At 47.3% G+C, this 15,909-nt stretch overlaps 1 long non-coding RNA gene across 1 annotated transcript; it reads right to left on the bottom strand.

Annotated features, from left to right (window-relative positions):
- Positions 1–9,379: 9,379 nt before the first annotated feature.
- Positions 9,380–15,105, bottom strand: LOC142689498 (uncharacterized). Its single transcript, XR_012858366.1, has 3 exons — positions 15,032–15,105; positions 9,782–9,862; positions 9,380–9,456 (listed from the first exon to the last, which is right to left on the bottom strand). It is a non-coding gene; the product is annotated as an uncharacterized LOC142689498 (long non-coding RNA).
- Between the last annotated feature and the right edge of the window lie 804 nt (positions 15,106–15,909).

The raw sequence follows: 15,909 nt of genomic DNA, 5'->3' as shown, positions 1-15,909 counted from the left end.
GTCATTGTCTGGCCTCCGATTGCTACGACAAGCATCGGCAGTCCCCACAATCACTTAGTGGGGGCTGCCGATGTGCTTCAAACACCTTAAATGCAACGATCGCAATCAGTCGCCGCATTTATGGGGTTATTTGCCGAAATCTGCGGCGATGGTCCACTGACCAGCAAGACTGGAGTGTCAGCTGTCGGGGACAGCTGACCTCCCGGTTCCCGTACATTGTCCGTTAGGACAGAGTGCGCTGGGAACCGCTCCGCAACTGTACGTCCTGGTGCGGGAAGCAAGCCCTCTGCAGGACGTACAGTTGCGGCGCAGCGCGTGAAGAGGTTAAAAAATATAATATTACAGGTTATGAGTCCTAGATTCTGGAGATGGGACGTTGATCCCGGGATTTATTCTGATTGCCATATTTAGAGTCAGGAAGAATTTCCCCCCAAATGAAGTAATTGGCATCTAACTCATGTTTTTTTTTATCTTCCTCTGGATCATCACGGTAGGATTATAGGTTGGATTTGATGGAGCGGCGTCTTTTTTCAATCTTATCAACTATGTATCAAAATAATGCGAAATATTTGGGCGGAATGATGATTTATTAATGAAACTAGATGTAACGTGATGACAGCGGTTCCAGCTGGATAAGGAAACTTCTCCCAGAAATAATACAAACGCTGTAAAAGCCTGATAGGCCGGTATCGATGATAATATCTGTTGGAGAAAATGAAAATATAAGTCATTCTGAACAAAACAATGAAAATTAAAGATTTTATGATAATTTGGAAAACTAAAGCCTTGATTCTGATTTGTGGCGAATAAAGAAGTGCCAGAATGTATAATATCGATCCCTATAGTGTCAGGGATCATTAGCCTGTATATTGCTTGCAAAAACATTATTACCTTACATTAACTAAATATCAGTATATTTCACAAAGAATTTGAATGTATGCAACAAGATGGAGTCTGCATAAGGAACACACCTATGGAAGACACCGCCCCTGGAATGCAAGAGGAGGGTACAGATAAACTCACAACTGGATAGAGCCAATGGGGCTTAAGCACGTCCCACATCTCTAGGGAGGAAACTTGTAATTCTTTGTTTAATAAAGTTCAGTTGTACTTCCTACTTCACTGAGGGAAGATCTTTACCAACAACTCTGTCTGGTATATTTCTTCCATGCATGCCCTCAGTTTCCAATTTACAGAGGTGGTTATTCGGTGCGGAATAACAGGGAAAAGGAACCCTGACAATAGCATGCAGTTGCATATATCACCCATTGACCCCAATTGTAGAAAAATAAAATGTTTGCAGTATCCCTTTGTATCAAAAAGCATGATCAACTACGTATTTCACTACAGTACTAAAAAGAATGACAACATATACGTAGTCTCCGAATATATGACGAAAGGCATACATTGAACCCGCGATTGGCCATGGATACGTTTGTCATATACGTCTGTAGCATTTCCTGGCATATATATATATATATATATATATATATATATATATATATACATACATATATATATATATATATATATATATATATAAAGCGTGGTGTGAATATAGTATAACTATGTATAGTAGAATTAAAGGATGTTGAGGTTGATATCAGACGATCACACTGATCAGAAATGATAGAAATATATTTAGAATAGAATTTTCCCAAAATTCATTTCGGGTCCATTTTGATCAAATAGGGCCGTTTGATTCCGTCTAAATAAATTTTGCCGAGAACCGCAAGTGCCCTGATTGCACTGAAAGCTCGTGTTTGACTCTTTGATCTCTTCTAGGACTGTTTCCAAACCTGTAGCATTTTCTGGTTTGGCATTTTATATAATTGGCTGCGCTAGACGGAGGGGTAACCGCAGTGCATTTTGGGATGGCTGTCTGCAAGTTATTATGGGGAAGCTTGCCTAGGGTCATTGGATCCTTATTCTAAATTGTAAAATGGCGGCCGTCACTATGCGGGGGCTGCCACTTTCACATGATTCGTGCACTGTGAACCCCAAAAGTTTACAATTTTGGTCAATCGGTACCTTTGCCAAATTTCGACCGAGTTCAATTCATGTATTCAAGGAACAGAGGGAGACGTAGTTGTGTCATCATCATGTTTCAGGTGTTATTTTTTCGCCCACTAGCCCATAGAGTTGGAAATGACAGGCATAGAAGATGGGGCCGGGCTGCAAGAAAAAAAAATCACCTGGATATTAGATTTATAAAAAAAATCTCAATATATCCGTAATCTCTTCCATTCCCTCAATATCAGGGAATTCATCCACTTCTTGAATCAACTCCATTATGTAACTGAGAGGATTTATTAGACTGGCGGCAAGAAGAAAGAGAGCCGTCCAATATCCAAGGCATAGAAAGAGCTTGGTCCATAAGCCGTCATACGGTGGCCCAAAATTATAGGACTCCAGATTCTGCAACAAATAAGGAAACGGTTATTAAAGTGTTATTGACCTTATACAAGTGAATGAATCTTATATTTATATTACAAAAATAAACTAGAAGTATTAAAATATATTACTGTGTGCTTGATTGACAACAAATCTCCCAGGCAGCAGAGGTGGGGGGAGGGGTGAGTGGGCACATAGGAGATTGTGCCCACTAATAACAATCAGGGGCGGACAGAGACAGCAAGGCTTTTATGTAACAGCTAATTTGTTGAGAGTGAGGTGATGGACATAAAGCCTCTTTCTAGAAAGATCTTCAGGGGCGCAGCTATAGTGGGGTGCGGAGGTAGCAGTGGCACCAAGGACCATGGAACCTGGTTCCCTAAAGGGCTCTCTGGCCAATACATAGACACCAGAATGGCACATGGGAGGGTCAGGGCCCTGATAGAGGTTTTGCTTTATGTACCAGGAGCTTCAAGTTAAGGCTCTGAAGTTCTTGGATGGTGCGACAATTTATTTTGTGGATTATAATACAACAATAATTATGAACCATGGAAATCATTATCAATCCTTTATATGCCATAAAGTAGGCAGTGGGAAGCACTGGTCAGGCCCTATGTTTACTGGTCCATTGTGCAGCTGCCTATATGGTACAGTATCCCATATAGAGCCCCAGTGCAGCTACATATATGTTACATTATGTCCTATAGAGCCCCTATGCAGCATATATGGTCCCGTATAGTATGGTCCCTACAGAGCTCCTATGGTTCAGTATATTCACTCCTGATAACAATACAGTAATAATAATGATACTATAGAGGGTAAAAGTCACACTCACTTCATGAATCCATATGAGGCTTTTCTGGAGCCAAAACACTTCTTCCTCTACAGGTGGAGCTGGTGTAGGAGTCACCTGTAGTAATATTGTTATTTTATACATTTCATTATAGTTATTTTATACATTTCTGTAATAACAGGGATAGGGAAACAGACAAGTGAGCCCTAATCTACCCGCCACTCAGTCCCTGCCTACTTGCAACGACCCGCCCTAGGCGACGGGGTACAACTGGGCGACGGTCCCTACACTCAGTAAGTTGCACGACAGACAACCAGACAAGGAAACACAGAACAAAGGGAAACGGGGCAGTTGCCCACGGCAACACCGTGAGCAACAAGAGTAGAAAACGAGCCGAGTCAAACCAGGAGAGTACGAGGTGCCAAACGCAGAGCAGGAGAGTAGTGAACAAGCCGAGTCAAACCAGGAGTGTACGAGGTACCAAATGCAGAGCAGAAGAGTATTCAGTAAGCCAGGGTCAATACGAAGCAGGGACAAGTAGTTCAAGAAGCTGCAGCAGGGCCAAGAAACAACGAGAAGAATCACAAGCAAGGAGGAACAGGAAAGGCAGGAATAAATAGACAGAGGGCGGGAGCTAGCTCCGTCTGGCCAGGCTGTGATAGGCTCTCCCACTCCTAAGCCTGCCATCCTGAGTGGTGGAAGATGGAGTCAGTCTCACAGACATAGAAGCAGGTGCAGACTGATTACCTATGGGCGTGGATACAGAAGCTGTGCCTGGCAGATCCTTAACAATTTCATTATAGTTATTTTTTACATTTCATTATAGTTATTTTATACATTTCATTATAGTTATTTTATACATTTCTTTATAGTTATTTTATCACTCTCAGTAAGTCAGTAGGAGGATTGAACTATCACCGGCTCCTATATATCTTACTGATGGATTGTAATTGAACAATTATTATCTAGTAGTCAGTAGGAAGCACTGTTATTTTCTATTTAAGATGCTGGTGGGCCCCCTGTTTACAGCGCCCTGTACAGCTGTACATGTAATACAGTATGCCCCATAGAACCCCTATGCAGCAGCATATACAGCGAAGGAAATAAGTATTTGATCCCTTGCTGATTTTGTAAGTTTGCCCACTGTCAAAGACATGAACAGTCTAGAATTTTTAGGATAGGTTAATTTTACCAGTGAGAGATAGATTATATAAAAAAAAAAATAGAAAATCACATAGTCAAAATGATATATATTTATTTACATTGTGCACAGAGAAATAAGTATTTGATCCCTTTGGCATACAAGACTTAATACTTGGTGGCAAAACCCTTGTTGGCAAGCACAGCAGTCAGACGTTTTCTGTAGTTGATGATGAGGTTTGCACACATGTTAGATGAAATTTTGGCCCACTCCTCTTTGCAGATCATCTGTAAATCATTAAGATTTCGAGGCTGTCGCTTGGCAACTCGGATCTTCAGCTCCCTCCAGTGGCGTAACTACCGCCGTAGCAGCCGTAGCGACTGCTATGGGGCCCGCGGCATGAGGGGGCCCGTGTTGCCCGCCGGCACGGGCCCCCACCATTGCCGCAGGCTCCGCTAGCAGCCGCTATGGCTGCTACAGCGCGACGCCACTGAACACTACGGCAGAGCAGGGAGGTATCTCCCCGCTCTGCCATTAAACAAAAGACATGTATCCCCTATCCACAGGATATCCACAGGATAGGGTATACATGTGTGATCGCTGGCATTGATAGGGAAAACGGGGGACTGAAAGTCCCATGAAGTTCTCCATGACTAACCTCGGACTTCCAGGGTCTGCGTCGGCAGCTCCGTAGAAATGAATGGAGCGCCGGTCGCGCTTGTGCGCATGCGTGACCAGCGCTCCTTTCATTTTTATTGAGCTGCCGACACAGACGCCGGAAGTCAGAGGTTAGTAATGGAGAACTTTGGGGGGACTTTCAGTCCGCCGTTCTTCCTATCGCTGCCAGCGATCACACATGTATCCCCTATCCTGTGGATAGGGGATGCATGTTATTTGTAGGACACACTATAGGTCGCATTTATTTTGGGGGGGCTGTATGGCGTTCCCTACAGGGGGGCGCTGTATGGCGTTCCCTACAGGGGGGGCTGTATGGCGTTCCCTACAGGGTAGGCAGTATGGCGTTCCCTACAGGGGGGGCTGTATTGCGTTCCCTACAGGGGGGGGGCTGTATGACGTTCCCTACAGGGGGGGACTGTATGGCGTTCCCTGCAGGGGGGGACGCTGTATGGCGTTCCCTGCAGGGGGGGGCTGTATGGCGTTCCCTACAGGGGGGGCTGTATGGCGTTCCCTACAGGGTAGGCAGTATGGCGTTCCCTACAGGGGGGGCTGTATTGCGTTCCCTACAGGGGGGGTTGTATGACGTTCCCTACAGGGGGGCTGTATGGCGTTCCCTACAGGGGGGCTGTATGGCGTTCTCTACAGTGGGGGCTGTATGGTGTTAGCGCCATACAGCCCCCTCTGTAGAGAACGGCATACAGTCCCCCCTGTAGATAACGCCACACAGCCCCCCTTGTAGATAACGCCACACAGTCCCCCTGTTGATAACGCCACACAGTCCCCCCTGTAGATAACGCCACACAGTCCCCCATTCTCCCTATCGCTGCCAGCGATCACACATGTATCCCCTATCCTGTGGATAGGGGATGCATGTTATTTGTAGGACACACTATACGTCATATTTTTTTTGTGGGGGGCTGTATGGCGTTCCCTACAGGGGGGGCGCTGTATGGTATTCCCTACAGGGGGGGCGCTGTATGGCGTTCCCTACAGGGGGGGCTGTATGGCGGTCCCTACAGGGGGGGGCTGTATGGCGTTCCCTGCAGGGGGGGTGCTGTATGGCGTTCCCTGCAGGGGAGGGCTGTATGGCGTTCCCTACAGGGGGGGGCTGTATGGCGTTCCCTACAGGGGAGGCTGTATGGCGTTCCCTACAGGGGAGGCTGTATGGCGTTCCCTACAGGGGGGGCTGTATGGAGTTCCCTACAGGGGGGGCTGTATGGCGTTTCCTACAGGGGGGGCTGTATGGCGTTCCCTACAGGGGGGGCTGTATGGCGTTCCCTACAGGGGGGGCTGTATGGCGTTCTCTACAGTGGGGGCTGTATGGCGTTAGCGCCATACAGCCCCCTCTGTAGATAACGCCATACAGTCCCCCCTGTAGATAACGCCACACAGCCCCCCCTTGTAGATAACGCCACACAGCCCCCCTGTTGATAACGCCACACAGTCCCCCCTGTAGATAACGCCACACAGTCCCCCATTCTCCATATCGCTGCCAGCGATCACACATGTATCCCCTATCCTGTGGATAGGGGATGCATGTTATTTGTAGGACACACTATACGTCATATTTTTTTTTGTGGGGGGCTGTATGGCGTTCCCTACAGGGGGGGCGCTGTATGGTGTTCCCTACAGGGGGGCGCTGTATGGCGTTCCCTACAGGGGGGGGCTGTATGGCGTTCCCTGCAGGGGGGGGGTGCTGTATGGCGTTCCCTGCAGGGGAGGGCTGTATGGCGTTCCCTACAGGGGGGGGCTGTATGGCAATCCCTACAGGGGAGGCTGCATGGCGTTCCCTACAGGGGGGGCTGTATGGAGTTCCCTACAGGGGGGGCTGTATGGCGTTTCCTACAGGGGGGGCTGTATGGCGTTCCCTACAGGGGGGGGCTGTATGGCGTTCCCTACAGGGGGGGCTGTATGGCGTTCTCTACAGTGGGGGCTGTATGGCGTTAGCGCCATACAGCCCCCTCTGTAGATAACGCCATACAGTCCCCCTGTAGATAATGCCATACAGTCCCCCTGTAGATAACGCCATACAGTCCCCCCTGTAGATAACGCCACACAGCCCCCCCTGTAGATAACGCCACACAGTCCCCCCTGTAGATAACGCCACACAGTCCCCCCTGTAGATAACGCCACACAGTCCCCCCTGTAGATAACGCCACACAGTCTTCCTCTGTAGATAACGCCTTACAGTCCCCCTCTTTAGATAAGCCATACAGTCTACAGGGGGGCTGTATGGCGTTATCTACAGGGGGGGGGCGCTGTATGGCGTTATCTTCAGGGGGGGGCGCTGTATGGCGTTATCTACAGGGGGGACTGTATGGCATTATCTACAGGGGGGGCTGTAAAAAAGGCACTATCTACAAGGGGGGGGGGTTGTGTGACACCCAGGGGAGGAGGGGGGCCCTGTCAAAAGTTTGCTATGAGGCCCAGTCTTTCCTAGTTACGCCCCTGGCTCCCTCCATAAGGTTTCGATGGGATTAAGGTCTGGAGACTGGCTAGGCCACTCCATGACCTTAATGTGCTTCTTTTTGAGCCACTCCTTTGTTGCCTTGGCTGTATGTTTCGGGTCATTGTCGTGCTGGAAGACCCAGCCACGAGCCATTTTTAATGTCCTGGTGGAGGGAAGGAGGTTGTCACTCAGGATTTGACGGTACATGGCTCCATCCATTCTCCCATTGATGCGGTGAAGTAGTCCTGTGCCCTCAGCAGAGAAACACCCCCAAAACATAATGTTTCCACCTCCATGCTTGACAGTGGGGACGGTGTTCTTTGGGTCATAGGCAGCATTTCTCTTCCTCCAAACATGTCGATTTGAGTTAATGCCAAAGAGCTAAATTTTAGTCTCATCTGACCACAGCACCTTCTCCCAATCACTCTCAGAATCATCCAGATGTTCATTTGCAAACTTCAGACGGGCCTGTACATGTGCCTTCTTGAGCAGGGGGACCTTGCGGGCCCTGCAAGATTTTAATCCATTACAGCGTAATGTGTTACCAATGGTTTTCTTGGTGACTGTGGTCCCAGCTGCCTTGAGATCATTAACAAGTTCCCCCGTGTAGTTTTTGGCTGAGCTCTCACCTTCCTCAGGATCAAGGATACCCCACGAGGTGAGATTTTGCATGGAGCCCCAGATCGATGTCGATTGACAGTCATTTTGTATGTCTTCCATTTTCTTACTATTGCACCAACAGTTGTCTCCTTCTCACCCAGCGTCTTACTTATGGTTTTGTAGCCCATTCCAGCCTTGTGCAGGTCTATGATCTTGTCCCTGACATCCTTAGAAAGCTCTTTGGCCTTGCCCATGTTGTAGAGGTTAGAGTCAGACTGATTAATTGAGTCTGTGGACAGGAGTCTTTTATACAGGTGACCATGTAAGAGCTGTCTTTAATGCAGGCACCAAGTTGATTTGGAGCGTGTAACTGGTCTGGAGGAGGCTGAGCTCTTAATGGTTGGTCGGGGATCAAATACTTATTTCTCTGTGCACAATGCAAATAAATATATATAATTTTGACAATGTGATTTTCTGTTTGTTTGTTTTTATATATAATCTATCTCTCACTGGTAAAATTAACCTAGCCTAAAAATTCTAGACTGTTCATGACTTTGACAGGGGGCAAACTTACAAAATCAGCAAGGGATCAAATACTTATTTCCTTCACTGTATGGTACAATATTCCCTATAGAGCCCCTATGCAGAAGCTTATATAGTACAGTATTCCCTATAGAGCGCCTATGCAGCAGTATATATGGTACAATATTCCCTATAGAGCCCCTATGCAGCTGTATATATGGTACAGTATGTCCTGTAGATCTCCTATGCAGCAGTATATAAGGTACAGTATGCCATATAGATCTCCTATTCAGCAGTATATATGGTACAGTATATCCTGTATATCTCCTCTGCAGCTGTATATATGGCACAGTATGTTCTGTAGATCTCCTATGCAGCAGTATATAAGTTACAGTATGTCCTGTAGATCTCCTATACAGCAGTATATATGGTACAGTGTGTCCTATAGAGCCCCTATGCAGCAGTATATATGGTACAGTATGTCCTATAGAGCCCCTATGCAGCAGTATATATGGTACAGCATGTCCTGTAGATCTCCTATACAGCAGTATATATGGTACAGCATGTCCTGTAGATCTCCTATACAGCAGTATATATGATACAGTATGTCCTGTAGATCTCCTATACAGCAGTATATATGGTACAGTGTGTCCTGTAGATCTCCTATGCAGCAGTATATAAGGTACAGTATGTCCTGTAGATCTCCTATACAGCAGTATATATGGTACAGTGTGTCCGCCCCTGATAACAATGCTACTGTATAATAATAAAAATGATACTACACTGAGGAAAAAGGACACTTACTTGATAAATCCAGTTAAGGCTTCTCTGGAGCCAGGACATCTCTTTGGTTGGAGCTGGAGCTGGAGTTGGAGTCACCTGTAGGAATATAGTTATTTTTTCATTTTCATTCTCAGTAAGTCGGTAGGAGGATTGATCTCACACCTGCTGCTAAGTATCTGACTTATAAAGAAATGTTATCAATCCAAGTAATATGTCATCTGGATCTAAGTACAACTTCAGCAACAAGAACAAGACAGAAAAGCACACAAAACAGAAAAAAGAAAATCATCCCGTAACCAAACATCACAACCACCATTGTCCTCTGCTAAGTTCTCAGACTGATTCTTGTTAGGATTATGGATGTAAAGCAAATTACACTCCCCAATAAGAAGAATTACTATTCTGTGAATATCAGACTCACCCAAGAGATCTGTGTCTTCAGGAGGCCTAGGAAGGTCATGCAAGGTGACGCCTTGGGTGGATCGGGTGGTAGCGGAGTAACCTGCAATAAACAGAGTGAACATAGAGGTCAGGGGAAGGTCAATGTCTGGTGGTGTTGTCATGTCATGGGCAAATCCTCTGTATGGGACCGTCACAGTGGTCGTTACGGCCAATAGTTATAAGGTGATAGGCTTCCCTAGGGAGAGGATTTACCCAAGTATCCAATGGGCCATGGTGTGTTTACTTATGTTACATACATGGTGGAAGACAATAGCCCAAGGCTTAAAATGTAATTTGTATCTGTTTTCTTAAAGGGGTTTTCCGGAAGCAAACAATCACATTTAGTTAAACAAAACAATCTAAAGCAAGTAACTTTGCAATATACTTACGTTGGATCTGATGAATGTAGCGTCGTATCCCATCTTCAGTCACGTGACCAGTTTCTAATCCAAAATGGGCACTTCCTCTGCAGACCCGTCCATTAGCTCCGATAGCTAACTTCCTGTTTCCGGTTATCAGAGAGTCCGGTTACGCCACAAATGACGTAACTGTACCACGTGTTTCCTCATCTCTTTAGCCTCGTCCTCGCGGTCCGCTATTTACTCTGCAGGGCCGTTACAGAACGTCCTGCAGAGTTAGCATGTTTGCCGCTCCACGGCGGCATTTAACTCCGTGATACAGCTGTCTCTAGACAGCTGTATCATGGATCTTTAACTTGGAGACCACTCAGCGTGGTCTCCGGTCATGTGATCGTTGTGACAACCTGTCACAACGATCACATTGCTCCTTATAGCAGCGCTTATGTGCCGACTGTGAGGAGCTCTGTGATACAGCGGTCTAGAGACAGCCGATATCACGGAGCTTTCACCCGGAGACCACTCAGCGTGGTCTCCGGTCATGTGATCGCTGTGACAGCATGTCACAGCGATTACATTGCTCCTCCCAGCCGTCCTTGTGCGCCGACGGTAAGGCGCTCAGCCATGCTGTGACAGCCTTTCACAGCGATCACATGCGTGCCGACAGTAAGGAGCTCCATGATACAGCTGTCTAGAGACCGCTGTATCACCGAGCTTTAGAGTGGTCTCTGGCCAGATGATCGCTGTCACAGTGATCACCAGTTGCATCTTCTCCCAGAGAGGGAGAAGAATAATGTAATGTAAAAAAAAAAAAACACACTTTCTTTTTTCAATAAAAATGTATTCTATAAATAAATATGTCTATCTGCTACACGGCGGCTGTGGCCACGCACGACACAGGTCGACCAGCCCAAGATCGCTATGTCCCGTAGCCTACATTTCATGTAATAAAAGTCAATGTGGTTGTGTCGCAACGCGCAAGTTGCCACGACATGACAGTTGCGAGAATTCCAAACGGTCGTGTCGCAGTTACTTGCAGGTCACAACGCGACCACATTGACTTTCATTACTTGCGGTGTAGGCTATGGGACATAGCGATCTTTGGTCAGACAACATGTGTTGTGGCCAGAGTCACCATGTAACACACGGAGTACCAGGCAAGTAGATGAGATTTTACCAAACTCATCCGCACGCTGCAGACATTTTACACGGAAGATTTTCAAATCTTTGATATGTCGTTAAATTAATACCTTGGGATCTACTTTCCATAAAGTGATCATATTTGGGGTGTCAAAGGGGTTTTCCAGTCCACAAAAATTGATGGCCTATCTTCAGGATAAGCCATCAATATCTGATGGGTGGTGGCCCGTCTCCCTGCAGATCGGCTGTTTTGAAGGGGCCACAGTGCTGGTACGAGCGCTGCTTCCCCTCCATTTCCTTTACTGCTCACACTGTGAATCACGGACACACTTGTAGCGGCGGTTCACAGTATTACAATATACACTTGAATGGGAGAAATCTGTAATACTGTGAACCGCCGCTACAAGTGTGTCCGTGATTCACAGTGTGAGCAGTAAAGGAAATGGAGGGGAAGCAGCGCTCGTACCAGCACTGTGGCCCCTTCAAAACAGACGATCGATGGGGGTGCCGGCTGTCGGACCCTGACAGATCAGATATTGATGGCCTATACTGAGGAAACCGCGTCAGAAAATGCGCCAAAAAACGGCCAAAAACGCCTCCTATTGGTTTCAAAGGGAGGCGGAGGCATTTTTACCTGGAAAAGAACTGGCATGCCCTATTTTGGGGGGTTTACGTCTCTGAGCCCCCATTGACAACAATGGGAGGCAGAGAAAGTGTTTTTCGCTGCGTGTTTGACCACGGCGCTCAATGGCCGCGGGCAAAAACGCGGCAAACGGCATGCAGGCAGATCAAAATCTGCCTCGGAATTCCAGACAGAATTTTGAGGCAGAATTTTCTGCCTGCAAAAAAACTCAGTGTGAACAGGGCCTAATACAGGATCTCTTGGAACAGATCCAGCAGCAGGTGAGGAAAATGTGCTGACTGGATTGTGTGTAGCAAGATGTCTGACATAGGTGGAGTGGGCGGACTTACATTTATCAGGCTGTGACAGGGGCGGGGGAGGGAGATGGTGCCTGTACTTAGATCAGGGATAGATGGAGGCACAAAGGATCATGATGATTATTACTGTGTAGGACAGTGCGCAGGGACGAGCTGCCGGGAATTACAGCAGGGAAGGACCTGTGATCATAGAGGGGTGTGGCCAGGGGCATAACTAGGAAAGACTGGGCCCCATAGCAAACTTTTGGCTGGGGCCCCCCCTCCCCTTGGTGTCACACAGCCCCCCCAGTAGATAACACCATACAGCTCCCCTGTAGATAACGCCATACAGCCCCCCCTGTAGATAACGCCATACAGCCCCCTGTAGGTAATGCCATACAGACCCCCCTGTAGATAACGCCATACAGACCCCTGTAGATAACGCCATACAGCCCCCTGTAGATAACGCCATACAGAACCCCCCATGTAGATAACGCCATACAGAACCCCCTGTAGATAACGCCATATAGAGTCCCTCTGTAGATAACGCCATACAGACCCCCCCTGTAGATAACGCCATACAGCCCCCTGTAGATAACGCCATACAGCCCCCTGTAGATAACGCCATACAGCCCCCTCTGTAGAGAACGCCATTCAGCCCCCCCGTAGGTAACACCATACAGCCCCCACTGTAGATAACGCCATACAGAGTCCCCCCTGTAGATATAGATAACTCCATACAGAGTGCCCCCCCTGTAGATAACGCCATACAGCCCCCTGTAGGTAACGCCATACAGCCCCCCTGTAGGGAACGCTATACAGCCCCCCCTGTAGGTAACGCTATACAGCCCCCCTGTAGGTAACGCCATACAGCCCCCCTGTAGGTAACGCCATACAGCACCCCTGTAGGTAACGCCATACAGCTCCCCCTGTAGGTAACGGCATACAGCCCCCCCTGTAGGTAACGCTATACAGCCCCCCTGCAGGTAACGGTATACAGCTGCCCCCCCTGTAGGTAACGGTATACAGCTGCCCCCCCTGTAGGTAACGCAATGCAGCCTCAACCCCTCAAAAAAATCCGACCTACAGTGTGTCCTACAAAAGACATGTATCCCCTCTCCACAGGACAGGGGATACATGTGTGATCGCTGGCAGCGATAAGGAGAACGGAGGACCAAAAGTCCCCTGAAGTTCTCCATGACTAACCTCTGACTTCCGGCGTCTGCGCAGCTCAATAAAAATGAAAGGAGCGCTGGTCACGCATGCACACAAGCACGACCGGCGCTCCATTCATTTCTACGGAGCTGCCGACACAGACCCCGGAAGTCCGTGGTTTGTGATGGAGAACTTCAGGGGACTTTCAGTCCCCCGTTTTCCCTATCAATGCCAGCAATCACACATGTATCCCCTATCCTGTGGATATTCTGTGGAGAGGGGATACATGTCTTATGTTTAATGGCAGAGCGGGGAGATACCTCCCCGCTCTGCCGTAGTGTTCAGTGGCGTCGCGCTGTAGCAGCCATGTTGGGGGCCCGTGTCATCGGGCGACACGGGCCCCCTCATGCTGCGGGCTCCTTAGCAGCCGCTACGGCTGCTACAGTGGTGGTTACGCCACTGGGCGTGGCAGTATTCAAATAGCTGAGATGCTTTGGAGGAAGCGGGGGCGGGTGCAAGCTGTCTTATGGGTATGGTAGGTTACAAGACAGGAAACAAAAAGAAAGAGCAGCAGTGACGATGGAGATCAAACAGAAACTGGTTAGGAGGTTAAAGAGGCTCTGTCACCAGATTTTGCAACCCCTATCTGCTATTGCAGCAGATAGGCGCTGCAATGTAGATTACAGTAACGTTTTTATTTTTAAAAAACGAGCATTTTTGGCCAAGTTATGACCATTTTTGTAATTATGCAAATGAGGCTTGCAAAAGTCCAAGTGGGTGTGTTTAAAAGTAAAAGTCCAAGTGGGCGTGTATTATGTGCGTACATCGGGGCGTTTTTAATACTTTTACTAGCTGGGCGCTGTGAAGAGAAGTAACATCCTCTTCTCTTCAGAACGCCCAGCTTGTGACAGTGCAGATCTGTGACGTCACTCACAGGTCCTGCATCGTGACGGCCACATCGGCAGCAGAGGCTACAGTTGATTCTGCAGCAGCATCAGCGTTTGCAGGTAAGATCGACTTACCTGCAAACGCTGATGCTGCTGCAGAATCAACTGTAGCCTCTGGTGCCGATGTGGCCGTCACGATGCAGGACCTGTGAGTGACGTCACAGATCTGCACTGTCACAAGCTGGGCGTTCTGAAGAGAAGAGGATGTTACTTCTCATCAGAGCGCCCAGCTAGTGAAAGTATTAAAAACGCCCCGATGTACGCACATAATACACGCCCACTTGGACTTTTACTTTTAAACACACCCACTTGGACTTTTGCAAGCCTCATTTGCATAACTACAAAAATGGTCATAACTTGGCCAAAAATGCTCGTTTTTTTAAAATAAAAACGTTACTGTAATCTACATTGCAGCGCCTATCTGCTGCAATAGCAGATAGGGGTTGCAAAATCTGGTGACAGAGCCTCTTTAATAGTAGGTATTAGGGAAGGCAAACCAAGGCTCGGGGACACTTTTTAGAATTTTGTTTTTTTCCTGGACAACCTCTTTAATGATACATTTTGGTTATTTTGTAGTCACTACACGAGGACTACATTGACCATAAGTCACTTTGTTCCTTTAGATTCATATTTTTTGGGAGGGAAACTACTGTAAATTTAATAATTTCAGTCTAGTATGACATCTCTAAAAATACTTAAAAATGTTTGACTTACTCCGAAGATGTTCTCCTCGAGCCACTAATGACCTTCTCGATCCGAGATGACGGTTCCTCCTTTTGTGGAATAGGTTTTTCTATAGTAATCTGTAAGACAAGATTGTGACTGTACATTAAATGTCTGCTCAGCGCCAATGTTCAGCCTGTAAAGCATGGACTGATTGTTTTCATACAAGGACACCAGGTAAAAAAGCAGAGGATTTGCCTTTGTAGATCCTGAGTAAACACCTCAACGACAAGTACTACACATGAGTAAAATATTGTATAGAGCTCCACTTTTAAACAATAATTTCTTAACCCTTTCCCGACATCCACTGCACATGTATGTAAGTATGGGTCCGGAACTGAGCCCACGACATGTACAGCCTGTGTCAGCTGTATATTACATTTGACACCCTTCCTTAAGGTCTGGGATCAGAGATAATTCCGATCCTGGCCATTTAACCACAAATATGCCATGGTCAATAGTCTTCTCTGTCCCCCCATCACCCCCTGTGACGCAGGGGGCGGTGGTTTATCAGGGCAACCGGGGAGGGCTAAATGAAGGGGATAGTATCCTATTGAAGGGGTTGTCTTACAATTGACAATTATCACTTATCTACTGGATAGGTGATAAATGGCTGATCACTGGACGCGCCCCTGCTGGGACCGCCACCAATAGCGAGAATAGGGCTCCCAAACTGTATCTCCTTACAGCTGCTTTAATCAATGTCTATGGGACTGACGGAAACAGAGGGGCGCTGTACTCAGCTGTTTCCATTATTCCCATGGAATTTGAATGGAGCGGAAGAACGCATTCTCAACCACCCCTCTATTCAATGTCCTCGTCATTGTGGTCAAGCAGTAGGGAAAAAAACAGGGGGTTGGAGACCAACA

Source organism: Rhinoderma darwinii (assembly GCF_050947455.1).
Source record: "Rhinoderma darwinii isolate aRhiDar2 chromosome 5 unlocalized genomic scaffold, aRhiDar2.hap1 SUPER_5_unloc_30, whole genome shotgun sequence".
Taxonomy (NCBI): Eukaryota; Metazoa; Chordata; class Amphibia; order Anura; family Rhinodermatidae; genus Rhinoderma; species Rhinoderma darwinii.
This window is presented reverse-complemented; position numbering and strand designations above follow the sequence as displayed.